The sequence below is a fragment of the Lepidochelys kempii genome, chromosome 22 (assembly GCF_965140285.1).
Source record: "Lepidochelys kempii isolate rLepKem1 chromosome 22, rLepKem1.hap1, whole genome shotgun sequence".
NCBI classification, from domain to species: Eukaryota; Metazoa; Chordata; order Testudines; family Cheloniidae; genus Lepidochelys; species Lepidochelys kempii.
Window position 1 is genome coordinate 23,183,883 of NC_136401.1, and position 15,485 is coordinate 23,199,367.

Sequence of the window (15,485 nt, forward strand, 5' to 3'; positions counted from 1 at the left end):
CAAAATGGAGTCACATATGCTAACTTTTCCTTAACACCAGGAGCGGTGTGTCCTCTGCAGCAGAAGGTTTGATCCAGGAGGATGACTCCAGGTGGTGAGTCACTTGCCTTCCTTCCATGTTTTTTCTCTCTGTCTCTCTCTCTTCTCTAGTATGTTGGCCAACACAAACACACACCCCACCTTTCTGTCCTTACCTTTCCTAGTGCCTTCTCCCTTCATAGGATACTGGGAGGCATGTTAGGTGTGCATCCCCACAGGCTGTGTCTCGGGAGCCATGAAGAAGTAGGAGTGGATGATAATCATGCAGGGCAGTGCGTGCGAGAGTGGAGCAGTGACTGTCGGTATTAACTTGGTCTCTGTTCATCAAGTGGGGCCAATGTAGATGGAATGGAAGAGGGAGGCAGAAATGAGGGGAAGATCTCAGGCACCAATAGAGCTTTGTGTAGCGATGGCTTCTGCTGCTGCTCTTGCAGAGGAATTGCTGAGGAGCCCTAGCCAGAGGAGTAAGTGGCAGAGATGGACCTGAGCAGCTTGGACATTGTTCTCAGCAGACGTGAACAGTCCTCCACTTTCTGCCTCCTGCTTAACTGGCTGTGAGTAAGTGGTCAGTGCTTTCAATTCCTCATCTGTACTCGCTGTAGTACTCTTCACAGGCTGTGCGCTTCCTTGTTGGGTATGGGGCTCTGTGGTATTAAGGCTGAGGAGGAGCCATGTCTGCTGTGCAGAGTGACCATGTGGGGTGCCATTGCAAGGGGTGCTTTTTGGTTGTAATGTTAAAGATGTAATGGGAAGAGGGTTGAGGGCAGAGCCCTGCCATGCAGGAGAGGGGAAAAGAAGGGCCAACGAGATGTTGCCGACTGAGATGGTAACTGATTTGTTTTTCTCCCTTGTGCTGGGTTTAGTACCAAGGGAAAAGAAGTCGCGTGCCAGGGTCTACTGCCCTCATGCGATGGAAAGCGAGTGACAGTGATAAGACCGCGAGTATTGTTGATGCCACGCAAAAGCTGTCCAACTGGGAGCAGAACTGCTGCCACTCTGAGATAAGTGACTGTTTTGGTGATTGCTCTGCTCGTGGCCCACCTGGCTCCAGGTATGGACGCTCCTTTAGCTAAGGCTGGGTTTGTAAGGAAAGGTTCCTGACTAGCTGTTGTTATGAGGGAGACAAGGTCCCCATTTTCAGGGGCTGCTCATTTCTCTGGCCAGGAGCAGTGTGTCCTCCGCAGCAGAAGGTTGCATCTAGGAGGATGACTTCATGTGTTGAGTTGCTTGCCTTCCTCCAATGTTTTTCTCTTTCTTTCTCTCTACTCTAATGTGTTGGCCAGCTCTCTGTCTCCTCTCCTCTCCTTGTGCTGTCTCCCTTCTTAGGATGCAGGCAGGGGTACTAGGTTTGCATCCAAACCTGGTGAGGTCTTGGGAGCCCTGGAGAAGTTGGAGCAGATGAAAATCATGCGTGGCAGTCGGTGTTGACTCGGTCATCGAGTGGGGCCAGTGTAGATGGGTTTGGAGAGGGAGGCAGGGATGAGGGCAAGATTTCAAGCACCGGTAGAGCTTTGTGTACTGATGGCTCATGCTTGGCTTTTGCAGCTGCTCTTGCAGAGGAATTGTCCAGGAGCCCAGCCAGAGGAGAAGGTGCAAAGGTGTAGCTGAGCAGCTTGGGCATCCTTCTAAGGAGACATGAACAGTCCTCCCCTTTCTGCCTCCCGCATAACTGGCTGTATGTAAGCAGTCAGTGATTGGAATTCCTCCTCTGTAGTTGTTTTTGTCACAGGCAGTGTGCTTGCTTATTGAATATGGGGCTCTTTGGTATTTAAGGCTGGGGAAGGTATCACACTTACAGTTGCCATCTTTCACGGGGTAATAAGCACCCCGACTTTCACAATAAACCAAAAATGAAGCTAATCCCATTTCAAAACAAGGAATCTGTAAGAACCCGAACACCCTGTGACTAGATCCCCCCGGTGTGCAGTCTGGGAGTGTGGTGGGCCCACTGTGCACCCCTGATTCTCTCCCCCACTTTGCCTCTCCTTGCCCTGTGCCCTTGCTTGCCAGGAGCCAATTTAAAAAAAGAAGTAACAAACTGCAAGGTAAACAAGCAACAAGCCAGCATCCAAAAACTCGCCAAGAAGCAACTCTCAAGCCAATTAAGTGAAAAACAAGCCCAATTTCTGCATTTTCCCCACAGGTTTGGTATTTTTTACCAGAGTCTGCTGTGCAGAGTGACTATTTCGGGTGTCATTGCTGGGGTGCTTCTACTTGTAGTCCTGAAGGTGTAATGGGAGGGGGTTTGAGGGCAGAGCCCTGGGGTGTGTTAAATGCAAGAAGAAGAGCTTACGCCACATTGCCGTCTGAGATGCTAACTTCTTTGTTTTTCTCCCTTGTGCTGGGTTTGGTACCTAGGGGAAAGAAGTCAAATGACAGAGTTTACTCCACTCGTATGATGGAAAGCAAGCGAGAGCAGGGAGACTGTGAGCCTTGTTGAAATGAGACAGGAGCCATACATTTGGGAGGGGAGCAGCCACCACTGTCAGTGAGATAAGTGATATATTTTATGCGAGATAGTCTTTTAAGGTATCATTGGAAAGGTTATAATTTACTGCATGTGATTATCCAATTTGGATGCATGTATCATTTCTGTATCTAAAGTTGGAAATATTGACTATGTAACAATTACAACCGGGTGTATACTTGGGAAACACCCACCAGACAACACGCCATCAGCCTTGATGGGCCATTAGGAAGAAATAATAAGACTGTGAAGACACTAATCTCTCTCCTTCCTGAGACGCATCCTGGGATGTAGCTGTGACGCTACTAGGTCAGGTGGTCCTGTCACCTGGTACTAAATGCTATGTTGGACTTCTAGTAATTTTCCACTAAAAGGAGGGGGAGGTCAAGACTGGGAAACAAAAGATTCCCGCCTTATGTAAATCTTACTTAAGGCTGGGGAGTAATGCAAACAGGTCTCTTCTCCGTTGCCTTCCTGTCGAAGCAGAAAGACTGCTAAAAGTACCTGAAGGGACAAAGGAACCGAGCAGGGGGAAAGTCCAGGGCTGAGTCTGGACTAAGATAGCAGTCTGCTCTGTAAAGAGAAATAACTGGAAATCTCAGCTACAGAAACCCTGTAACTTGCCTAAAAACAATGTTTAGGGTGAGAAATCACTTCCTGAGTCCAGTCTCTTTAAGATCTTAGGCTTAGTATTGCATGTTTGTTTTATTTGCTTAGTAATCTGCCTTCTGTTTGCTATCCCTTACAATCACTTAAAATCTTCTTCCCTTATAGTTAATAATAAACAAAAACAAGTTCATTAAACCCAGTTTGTGCAACTTCTAACGGGGGTGGGGCAAAAGTTGTGCATATCTTCCTCCACATTGAGGGAGGGGGTGAATTTATGAGCTTATGTTGTATAGATTTCTCTACGGCCCAAGACAATATTATTTTGGGTGTACTTTCCAGAGGGGAACTGCACTTGAGAGCTGGGAGATATCATAGCTGAGTCTTCTCGTAGAGAGCTGTTGACAGACTCTGTGCGATTCTACAGCTGGTGTGTCCCTACGTGTGTGTGTGTGTGTGTGTGTGTGCTGCCAGAGGCTGGAGAGCCTAAGTCAGCAAAACAAGGAGAGGGAGACCAGGCTAGTGCAGCAGCAGGCTCAGAGAAATCCCAGTACATCAGGTGGCATCCCAGAATGGGGGTCAAACCCGTCACAGGGTGGGCCCCTGAGAAAAGACCTCTGCTTCTAACTGGGGCACGATAAGTGCGGGGGGAATCCTTTGTGCCCTCCAAGGAGTTGTCAGGTGCTACGGAATCTTCCTGAAGTCTGGTAACTTCGTGGAGAGCAACTTGACTGTAACAAGAGATGCTTAGTCCTCAGGTATCTTCCTTCTGTACACTGGGTGAGCTTCCCTGGTCATGCCAGTCTAGTCCTCCTCTCTGAAGCAGGCCACATTCAGTCGAGGATGTGAGCAGGGGTCTGAGAGTAGCCCTCGGCCTGTGTCTCCACTCACCAGGTTGCACCACCCAGGGCATGTGGAGGGTCCAGGGCTATGCACAGCACTCTGGACTGACTTGCTCCAGCTCAGGCTCCTGGGTTCTAACCCCTGCGCTTGCTGCTACTCAAGGGTTCTCCCTGTAAGTTACCCCAACTGGCCAGTGGATGTCATTGTAACGCAGTGGGAAAAAGGCTTTGTGAATTACTCTGACAGGTCACCGTTGCTCTGAGGGAAATGCTTTGTGCGTGACTCAGAGTGGCCACCCATTATCACTGTCCCTTCATAAGGAAAATGGTTTGTGCATTACCCCAACTGGCCACCTGGTGTCACTGTTCCTCCATGAGGGAAATACTTTGTGTTACCAAATGGCCACTCGGGGTAATGCACACAGCATTTCCCTCGTGGAGGAACAGTGACACTGGGTGTCCAGTATCAGGGGGTAGCCGTGTTTAGTCTGTATCCACAAAAACAATAAGGAGTCCAGTGGTACCTTAAAGACGAACAGATTTATCTGGGCATAAGCTTTTGTGGGTAAAAAACGACTTCTTCAGAAGCATGGAGTGAAAATTACAGATGCAGGCAATATATTGTGACACATGAAGAGAAGGGAGTTACCTCACAAGTGGAGAACCAGTGTTGACAGGGCCAATTCGATCAGGGTGGATATAGTCCACTCCCAATAATTGATGAGGAGGTGTCAATTCCAGGAGAGGCAAAGCTGCTTTTGTAGTGAGCCAGCCAGTCCCTACTCAAGCCCAAATTAATGGTGTTAAATTTGCAAATGAATTTTAGTTCTGCTGTTTCTCTTTGAAGTCTGTTTCTGAAGTTTTTTTTGTTCGAGTAATGTACAGTTGCTCCATGAAGGAAATGCTCTGTGCGTTACCCCGAGTGTCCACACGGTGTCAGTCTTCTCAATGTGGGAAATGCTTTGAGCATCCCCCAAGTGGCCACCCAGTGTCACTCTTGCTCCATTAGGGAAATGCTGTGTGCATTCTCCCAAGAGGCCGTCCATTGGTGGGATAACTCACGTGACTGGAGTACTGTCATGGATGGATATAAAGTGTTCAGGAAGGACAGTCAGGGCAGAAAAGGTCGGGGAGTTGCATTGTATGTAAGAGAGCAGTATGACTGCTCAGAGCTCCAGTATGAAACTAGAAAAACGTGAGAGTCTCTGGATTAAGTTTAGAAGCGTGAGCAACGAGGGTGGTGTCGTGGTGGGAGTCTGCTATAGACCACTGGACCAGGGGGATGAGGTGGATGAGGCTTTCTTCCGGCCACTAATGGAAGTTACTAGATCGGAGGCCCTGGTTCTCATCGGAGACTTCAATCACCCTGATGTCTGCTGGGAGAGCAATACAGCGGTGCACAGACAATCCAGGAAGCGTAGGGGACAATTTCCTGATGCAAGTGCTGGAACAACCAACTAGGGGCAGAGCTCTTCTTGACCTGCTGCTCACAAACCGGGAAGAATTAGTAGGGGAAGCAAAAGTGGATGGGAACCTGGGAGGCAGTGACCATGAGATGATCGAGTTCAGGATCCTGACACAAGGAAGAAAGGAGAGCGGCAGAATGTGGACCCTAGACTTCAGAAAAGCAGACTTTGACAACCTCAGGGAACTCATGGGCAGGATCCCCTGGGAGAATAACATGAGGGGGAAAGGAGTCCAGGAGAGCTGGCTGTATTTTAAAGAATCCTTATTGAGGTTACAGGCACAAACCATCCCGATGTGTAGAAAGAATAGTCAATATGGCAGGCGACCAGCTTGGCTTGACAGTGAAATCCTTGCTGATCTTAAACACAAAAAAGAAGCTTACAAGAAGTGGAAGATTGGACAAATGACCAGGGAAGAGTATAAAAATATTGCTCGGGCATGCAGGAGTGAAATCAGGAAGGCCAAATCACACCTGGAGTTGCAGCTAGCAGGAGATATTAAGAGTAACAAGAAGGGTTTCTCCAGGTATGTTAGCAACAAGAAGAAAGTCAAGGAAAGTGTGGGCCCCTTACTGAATGAGGGAGGCAACCTAGTGACAGAGGATGTGGAAAAAGCTAATGTACTCAATGCTTTTTTTGCCTCTGTCTTCATGAACAAGGTCAGCTCCCAGACTGCTGCACTGGGCAGCAGTCTGGGGAGGAGGTGACCAGCCCTCTGTAGAGAAAGAACCGGTTCGGGACAATTAGAAAAGCTGGACGAGCACAAGTCCGTGGGGACGGATGCGCTGCATCCGAGAGCACCAAAGGAGATGGCGGATGTGATTGCAGAGCCATTGGCCGTTATCTTTGAAAACTCACGGCAATCGGGGGAGGTCCTGTTACGGATTGTAACTAATAGGTCACGCACAGGAACTGCTGCGAATTATACCCGATAGGTCACGCACAGGTCGAGTCTAGGCTGAGGCACACGAACAAAGTCCACAACTGCAGAGATCCCAAAGATACTAAGTTTATTACGCTCGAGCGTGGTGCCCCCCTGCTAGTCAGGAGGGGACCCCGAATGCAGGTTATACAGAGATTATATACCTTTTAGCAAAGCACATTGCCCTCATGCATCAGAAACCTTAGCCAATAGACAAACCCTTCCCTTATCTACTACCTATCCCTGCTAGGTACATTGCCCATTGTAGACCATTACTTCAACTACACAACATGGTCCTAAAGCAATGCACCAGTAGCTTTTCTTATCGGGATGGGAGGCTCACATCAAGGCCAGGAGGCAGGGAGTTAGGAACAGACAAAGAACAGAAACCGGGAATCGAGACAGGCTGGAAAAAAGAGGGAGGGTTTTCACAGGAATGCAATATCTAAGGAGCACTCATCCTAGTGCATGATGTGCTTGCTTTTAGACACTGATGGGCCCCAAACCAAAATGGAGTCACATATGCTAACTTTTCCTTAACAGGTCCCGGATGATTGGAAAAAGGTTAATGTAGCGCCCATCTTTAAAAAAGGGAAGAAGGAGCATCTGGGGAACTACAGGCCGGTCAGCCTCACCTCAGTCCCTGGAAAAATCATGGAGCAGGTCCTCAAGGAATCAATTCTGAAGCACTTAGAGGAGAGGAAAGCGATCCGGAACTGTCAGCATAGATTCACCAAGGGCAAGTCATGCCTGGCTAATCTAATTGCCTTCTATGACTAGATAACCGGCTCTGTGGATGAGGGGAAAGCGGCAGATGTGTTGTTCCTTGACTTTAGCAAAGCTTTTGATACGGTCCCCCCCAGTATTCTTCTTGCCAGCAAGTCAAAGACGTATGGGCTGGATGAATGGACTATAAGGTGGATAGAAAGCTGGCTAGATCGTCGGGCTCAAAGTCTCCATGTCTAGTTGGCAGCCGGTATCGAGTGGAGTGCCCCAAGGGTCGGTCCTGGGGCTGGTTTTGTTCAATATCTTCGTTAATGATCTGGAGGATGGCGTGGATTTCACCCTCAGCAAGTTTGCAGATGACACTAAACTGGGAGGAGAGGTAGATACGCTGGAGGGTAGGGATACAGAGGGCCCTAGACAAATTAGAGGATTGGGCCAAAAGAAATCTGATGAGGTTCAACAAGGACAAGTGCAGAGTTGTGCACTTAGGACGGAAGAATCCCACGCACCGCTACAGACTAGGGACTGAACGGCTAGGCAGCAGTTCTGCAGAAAAGGACCTAGGGGTTACAGTGGACGAAAAGCTGGATATGAGTCAACGGTGTGCCCTTGTTGCCAAGAAGACCAATGGCATTTTCGAATGTATAAGCAGGGGCATTGCCAGCAGATCGACGGACGTGATCGTTCCTCTCTATTCGACAGCGGTGAGGCCTCATCTGGAGTACCGAGTCCAGTTTTGGGCCCCACACTTCAAGAAGGATGTGGAAAAATTGGAGAGAGTCCAGCGGAGGGCAACAAAAATTATTAAGGGACTGGAACACATGAGTTATGAGGAGAGGCTGAGGGAACTGGGATTGTTTCGTTTACGGAAGAGAAGAGTGAGGGGGGATTTGATAGCTGTTTTCAACTGCCTGAAAGGGGGTTCCAAAGAGCATGGATCTAGACTGTTTTCAGTGGTAGCAGATGACAGAACGAGGAGTAATGGTCTCAAGTTGCAGTGGGGGAGGTTTAGGTTGGATATTAGGAAAAACTTTTTCACTCGGAGGGTGGTGAAACACTGGAATGCGTTACCTAGGGAGGTGGTAGAATCTCCTTCCTTAGAAGTTTTTAAGGTCAGGCTTGACAAAGCCCTGGCTGGGATGATTCAATTGGGGATCGGTCCTGCTTTGAGCAGGGGGTTGGACTAGATGACTTCCCGAGGTCTCTTCCAACCCTGATATTCTATGATTGTCACTGTTGTTGCATAAGGGAAATGCTTTGTGCATTTGTGCAACTGGTCACCCAGTTTCCACGGTATGCATCCAATGAAGTGAGCTGTAGCTCACGAAAGCTTATGCTCAAATAAATTGGTTAGTCTCTAAGGTGCCACAAGTACTCCTTTTCTTTTTGCGAATACAGACTAACACGGCTGTTACTCTGAAAACTGGTCACCCAGTGTCACTGTTGCTTCATGAGGGAAATGGGTTGTGCATTAACCCAAGTGGCCCCTCGTTGCCTCTCTTCCTTGGTGAGGGAAATGGTTTGTGCATTACCTGGATTGGCCACCTGGTTTCACTCTTGCTCCATGTGGGAAATATTTTAGTGACGCCAGGTGGCCACTCTAGGTAATGCACACAGCATTTCCCTCATGGAGCAACAATGACAGTGGGTGGTCACTCAGGGTAATCCACAGTTGTTCCACGAAGGAAATGCTTTGTGCATTACCTGGATTAGCCATCCTGTGTTACTGTTGCTCCATGAGATAAATGCTGTGTGCATTAACCCGAGTGGCCATCCGGTGTCACTGTTTCTCCTTGAGGGAAATGTTTTGTGGATTACTCCGTGGTCACCCAGCGTCACTGTTGCTCTATGGGGAAAATCCTCTGTGCATAACCCCGCCCTTCCACATAGTGTTACTGTTGTTCCAGGGAAGCTGCAGGCTGAGTTGCCTGTAAGGGTATGTCTATGCTGGCATTGAAGGACAAAACTTTTTTCTTTCAGAAGTGTTAACCCCCTCCCCCATCCCTTGACCCCGAAAGTAAAAGTTTTGCCATGACAAGTACCAGTGTGAACCACGCATTGTTGGCAGGAGCGCTCTCCTGCTCGCAATACAAATGCCGATCGTTGGGAGTGGGAGTTTTTTGTTGGCAGGAGAGATGACAAACAGTGGCTACACTTCACGGCTTTTAGCAGCAGGGCTGAAGCCTAAGGGTATGTCTACACTACCCGCCGGATCAGCAGGTAGTGATGGATGTATCGGGGGTCAATTTTAGTCTAGACGTGATAAATCCATCGTGAGAGGCGCAAGCGGAATCGACGGGGGAGCGGTGGCAGTCGACCCAGTGCTGTGAAGACGCCGAGGTAAGTTGACCTAAGATACGTCGACTTCAGCTACACTATTCTCGTAGCTGAAGTTGCATATCTTAGGTCAATTCCCCCCCCCGCCCCGACCCAGTGTAGACCAGGGCTTAGATAAATGCATGGTAGAGCCTGAGTACAGGCGACTGCTTCCCTTTAAGTGAGACTTGATTTCTCATAAAAGTTTTCTTCCTTGTTCTGGGTGTGTGAATTTCCCTATTTTGTGAGTAGGTGTGGGTTTACGACCAGGGGAAGAGACAACAGTCTTCTCTGCACAGTGACTCTCTTGAATACAGGTGCAAAGGGCTGCTTAACATATGAACATAAGAATGGCAATTTGGGGTCAGACCAAAGGTCCATCTAGCCCACTATCCTGTCTTCTGACTGGCTAATGCCAGGTGCTTCAGAGGGAATGAATAGAACAGGTAATCGAGAAGTGATCCATCCTGTGTCGCCCATTCCCAGCTTCTGGCAAACAGAGGATAAGGACACCATCCCTGCCCATCCTGACTAATAACCATTGATGGACCTATTTTCCATGAATTTACCTAGTTCTTTTTTGAACCCTATTATAGTCTTGGCTTTCACAGTATTCTCTGGCCAGCAATTCCACAGGTTGAGTGTGTGTTGTGTGCTTTTTAATTGTATCTATGAAGGTCTAATGGGAGAGGGAGAAGAACCACTGACACAACATTGCAGATTCTGACGATAACTTTTGTTTTTCCCTCTTGCGTTGTGCTTCGTGTCAAGGGTAAGAGCCCACCCCTGTTGTGAGATGGAAAGCGTACAAGAGCCATGAGACACTGAGCATTGTTGATGCCAGGCTACGGTGATGCCGTCTAGCTGGAAGCAGAGCAGCCATCGCTGTCAGTGAGATAAGTGTCTGGTTTGGTGAGGAGTCTGGTCACGGTGCACCTAGCTCCAGGCAGGGATGTGCCATTAGCTAGGTCTGTGTTTGTAAGAAAAGGTTCCTGACTAGCTGTGGCTACGAGGGAGACAAGGCCCCCATTATCAGGGGCTGCTCATCTGTCTGGCCAGGAGAGGTGTGTCCACTGCATCAAAAGGTTGGATCCAGGAGGATGACTGTAGCTGGTGAGTTTCTTGCCTTCCTCCCCTGTTTCTCTCTCTCTCTTCTCTACTCTAGTGTATTGGCTGACACACTTTGTCTGTCTGTGCTTGTTTCTCTTTCTTTGGTCTCCCTTCATAGCACATGGGCAGGCGTGCATCCCCATTGGCTAGGTCTCGGGAGCCTTGAAGAAGTAGGAGGGGACAAAAATCACGCGGGGGAGCGCGCGCGAGAATGGAGCATCACTGTCAGTGTTGACTGAGTCTCTGTTCATCAAGTGGGGCCGATGTAGATGGGATGGGAGAGGGAGGCAGGGATGAGGGCAAGGTTTTGCGCACCAATTGAGTTTTGTGGAGTGATGGCTCCTGCTTGGCTTAATTGTGGTGCTTGCAGAGGAATCGTCGAGCAGCAGCTGCAGGAGAAGCTGGCAGAGGTTGACCTGACCAGCCTGGACATTCTTGTAAGCGAAGATTAACAGTCCTCCGCTTTCTGCCTTCCGCATAACTGACTGTGAGTAAGCGGTCAGTGCTTTGAATTCCTCATTCTGTACTCACTCTAGTTTTCTTCACAGGCTGTGAGCTTCCTCATTGGGCATGGGGCTTTATGGGATTAAGGCTGAGGAAGAAGCAAGTCTCCTCTGCAGAGTCACTATTTCAGGTGCTGTTGCTACAGGTGTTTTCTATTTGTAGTTATAAAGGCATAGTGCAACGGGGGTTGAGGGCAGAACCCTGGTGTGTGGGGGATGCGAGAAGAGCAGTGTTGCTGACTGAGATGCTAATTTTACTGTCTCCCCCCCACCCTCCCTTGTGTTGGGTTTAGTACCAAGGGAAAAGTGGCGGGTCAGAGTCCACTCCCCTCATGTGAGGGAAAGCGAAGGCAAGCTGTGAGGGCTCTACTCACAGTCCACCTGGCTCCAGGCTGGGACTTTTTGTTAGCTGGCGCTTAGTGTGTAGGAAAAAGTTCGTGACAAGCTCTGGTTAAGAGGGAGACAAGGCTCTTATTTTCAGGGGCTGCTTTTTTCTCTGACCAGGAGTGGAGTGTTCTCCCCAGCAGGAGGTCAGTCCAGCCACTGAGATGCTTTTCTTCCTTCCATGTTTCTCTCTCTCTCTCTCCCTGTCTTCTGTGGCCAACACAGACGTGCATGCTCCCTCTTCTTACCTCTTCTGGTACTGTCTCCCTTCACAGAAATTGGGCATGGATGCTGTTTGTGTGTCCTCACAGTCTTGGATATAAGAGCCAGCAGGATGGGGGCAGGAAAGCCTGTTAGAGCTGGCAGAAGGGGGGCGTAAAAGGCCATTTGACCCATCAAGTGTTTAGTCCGTGTCTTTTACTGCAATGGAGGTGATGTAGTACAGATGGGAGAGGGAGGCAGGTACTGGAAGATCTCATGCACCTATAGCCTTTCTGGCAGCGATGGCTCTTCCATAGGTGGTTTGCTGTTCTTGCAGAGGCATGCTCCAGGCCAGTGCAGCAGCCCCAGACAGAGGAGGAGCATGTGGAGGAAGTGGACCTGCACAATCTAGACATTTCACTTGCCAACGGAGCTGAGGAGGTCTCTTGTGATGTTGGAGGAGCAGGTGTTTGTTTGTGAAATATCTCTCTCCAGTATCTGCATAGTGAGGTGCTTCCTTGAGAACAGAGAGATGCTTCTCATTTCCATGGGATGTGTCCTGGGGAAGGTACAGCTCTGCCCATGGCTGGTAATTGTCTGGGATTGTCCCTTTCCTGGAGGGCTGTAGTTCCTTGGGAGTGATGAGCATTTTAGGCCCTGGGTGGGCTGGAGAGGAATAAAGAACGGGGCTCCAATGAGCAGAAGTTAGTTACACCTGTGTGTCTGTCTGTCTTCCATGCACCAGTGGTAGCCTAGCTTACAAGTGTTCTCTCTTTCTCTTTTCAGTTCCTCATGAGATTGGGTAGATGAGAGAATGGCCAACCTGTGGCAGAGACCTAAGAAGGAGCAGCCACCCTGAGCCCATCCCCAGGGATCGAAGCCAGACAGTGATCTGCAGAGTAAGAGCAAATAGAAATTTGCTTCAGTTAAGTATTGAGGGAGGGCTGCAAAGACTCCGGTCCTGGGGCTGGTTTTGTTCAATATCTTCATAAATGATCTGGAGGATGGTGTGGATTGCACTCTCAGCAAATTTGCGGATGATACTAAACTGGGAGGAGTGGTAGATACGCTGGAGGGGAGGAATAGGATACAGAAAGACGTAGACAAATTGGAGGATTGGGCCAAAAGAAATCTGAGGTTCAATAAGGATAAGTGCAGGGTTCTGCACTTAGGACGGAAGAACCCAATGCACAGCTACAGACTAGGGACCGAATGGCTAGGCAGCAGTTCTGCGGAAAAGGACCTAGGGGTGACAGTGGACGAGAAGCTGGATATGAGTCAGCAGTGTGCCCTTGTTGCCAAGAAGGCCAATGGCATTTTGGGATGTATAAGTAGGGGCATAGCGAGCAGATCGAGGGACGTGATCGTCCCCCTCTATTCGACATTGGTGAGGCCTCATCTGGAGTCCTGTGTCCAGTTTTGGGCCCCACACTACAAGAAGGATGTGGATAAATTGGAGAGAGTCCAGCGAAGGGCAACAAAAATGATTAGGGGACTGGAACACATGAGTTATGAGGAGAGGCTGAGGGAGCTGGGATTGTTTAGCCTGCAGAAGAGAAGAATGAGGGGGGATTTGATAGCTGCTTTCAACTACCTGAAAGGGGGTTCCAAAGAGGATGGCTCTAGGCTGTTCTCAATGGTAGCAGATGACAGAATGAGGAGTAATGGTCTCAAGTTGCAGTGGAGGAGGTTTAGATTGGATATTAGGAAAAACTTTTTCACTAGGAGGGTGGTGAAACACTGGAATGCGTTACCTAGGGAGGTGGTAGAATCTCCTTCCTTAGAGGTTTTTAAGGTCAGGCTTGACAAAGCCCTGGCTGGGATGATTTAACTGGGAATTGGTCCTGCTTTGAGCAGGGGGTTGGACTAGATGACCTTCTGGGGTCCCTTCCAACCCTGATATTCTATAATTCTATGACTCTTGTTGGTGGAGAGAATTTGTTAGTATGGGGTTGGCCCCTGAGGAAAGGCCTCTGAATCTAGCTGGAGCGGGACCCGCACCCGAGCGGCTCTTAAGGTCTGTGAGTTGTCGAAGGGCAGCAGGGAACTGAGGAGCAGCCACAGCCCTGGAACCCCCAACCGGTACAAGGACAAGATGGGGGAACGTTTTGGCAGCCTGCATCATTGCACCACCTAGAGCGGCAGTTGCCACATCCTGCCTGGCTCTGACTTGAAGCTTCTGGCCTCTGACCTGGTGAATAATGTTCTCCGTAAAACATGAAACACTCTGCGTTCCGTCACTGCCTTGGTTCCAGGGATGGGTAGCCATGGTAAATCCCTCATCCCATTATTAGTGTCGCTCTCACAAAACCAGCAACATCTGTTCAATAGCATCCCCTGCTTTCAAATCACGATGGCCACCATATTGTGTTACGACCATTTCTCCCAAACAAAGAAAGGTCCCTGTGCCTTGTCAATTCAGTTCACCTAAAATAGGCGGTGTCTCGTAGCCTCATTCCCATTTTTGAGAGACACACTGAGCCTGTGCTGCCACAGAATCAAGCCCCCGTCCTGTACTCCATATGAGTCACATCTTTGGATCTAGGACAGAGGTGGGCAAACTACGGCCCGTGGGACCGTCCTGCCCAGCCCCTGAGCTCCTGGCCTGGGACGCTCGCCCCCGGCCCCTCTCTCGCAGCCTCGGCTCACTGCTCCGCTGGCGCAACACTCTGGGCCGGGGGTCTGCGAGCTCCTGGGGCAGCGCAGCTGTAGAGCCCGGCCTGACCCGGTCTCTGTGCCGTGCAGCGCGGCTGCCTCTCCTGGTGCAGCCGCGCCGCCAGCCACCGGCGCTCCAGGCAGCATGGTCGGGAGGCACGGAGCCAGGGGGTTGGATAGAGGGCAGGGGAGTTGAGGGTGGTGGTCAAGGGGCAGGGGTATAGATAGGGGTTGGAGGGATGGGGCAGTTAGGGGCAGGGGTTCAATCCAAATTTCGTGAAATAATTACTTGAAAAATACAAAAGAAACAAAATGCATCCAAACCAAGAAACACAGAAATTGAAACAGATAGTTAAGTTTGTGTTGTGTAGCCACTCAAAGTCCCCTTTTCAAAAAGACAACATCGATTGCAGTTTTTAATGCTCTCAACCGCTTTTTTCTTGGTGTGGAAAAAAATTAGTTCTTTCATTTACTTGTGAATCGTGGCATGCTAAGACTACAATTGGAAAGCCAATTGTGAGAGTGCTTTTGCTTAAAAAAATTGAAGGGTTAACCATTTATAATTATTTTTTCATATGTTAAACGCTTGCTTGTTTTTCTTTTGTTTATATTACAGTGTGTCATTTTTATAACTGGTAAAACTTAGTAACCCTAAAGTGTTTTAAAATGTGATTAAGGTTTCTGCAAAAGCATTAAAAACCCAAACTTTACTTGCTTAACCACATGGCTTTCAACTTAGCTTAAATCAGAGCTGCTATCACACTACTGTTTTGTTAGCTACCTATAATTTGTCACATGACCTACAAGGATAGTTACAGAACCACACTTCTGTGTGTTGGTTTCATAATGATACTTTTCTTTCATGCACTGTTGTTTAAGCATTGGGCTGTTATTATTTTTTCCACTTTTTTCCCTGTTAACTGCTTTTGGGTGTAGGAAATGGCTCGTAACTACAAAAAGAGGTCCCAAAAACATCAGCTGACTGCTGATGGTTAAAAAAAACCAAAACTCAAATTCCACAAGGATAAATTATGATGCCAAATAAGCAAGTTTAGCCATTGGTGCATAACATGTTAATAGTCTGTATGAATGTGCAGCTTTAAATATGCAAGCAGTGAAACAAATGATGATCTTTACCCATTTTCAGTTTACAGCCCAAAGTCTTACAACTTAATATCAGTTTTTAGTTTCTTTTTAGCTACACATAAATTATGTCTTCACTTTGATGGCTTAATGACCTCAAATCCA

At 48.6% G+C, this 15,485-nt stretch overlaps 1 long non-coding RNA gene across 1 annotated transcript in view; it reads left to right on the top strand.

Annotated features, from left to right (window-relative positions):
• Positions 1-860: 860 nt before the first annotated feature.
• Positions 861-15,485, top strand: part of LOC140901768 (uncharacterized) — a 31,212-nt gene continuing 16,587 nt past the window's right edge. Inside the window, exons 1-2 of the long non-coding RNA XR_013634904.1 lie at positions 861-11,128; positions 12,369-12,481. This is a non-coding gene — a long non-coding RNA (uncharacterized LOC140901768). The remainder of the gene's footprint in view (positions 11,129-12,368; positions 12,482-15,485) is intronic.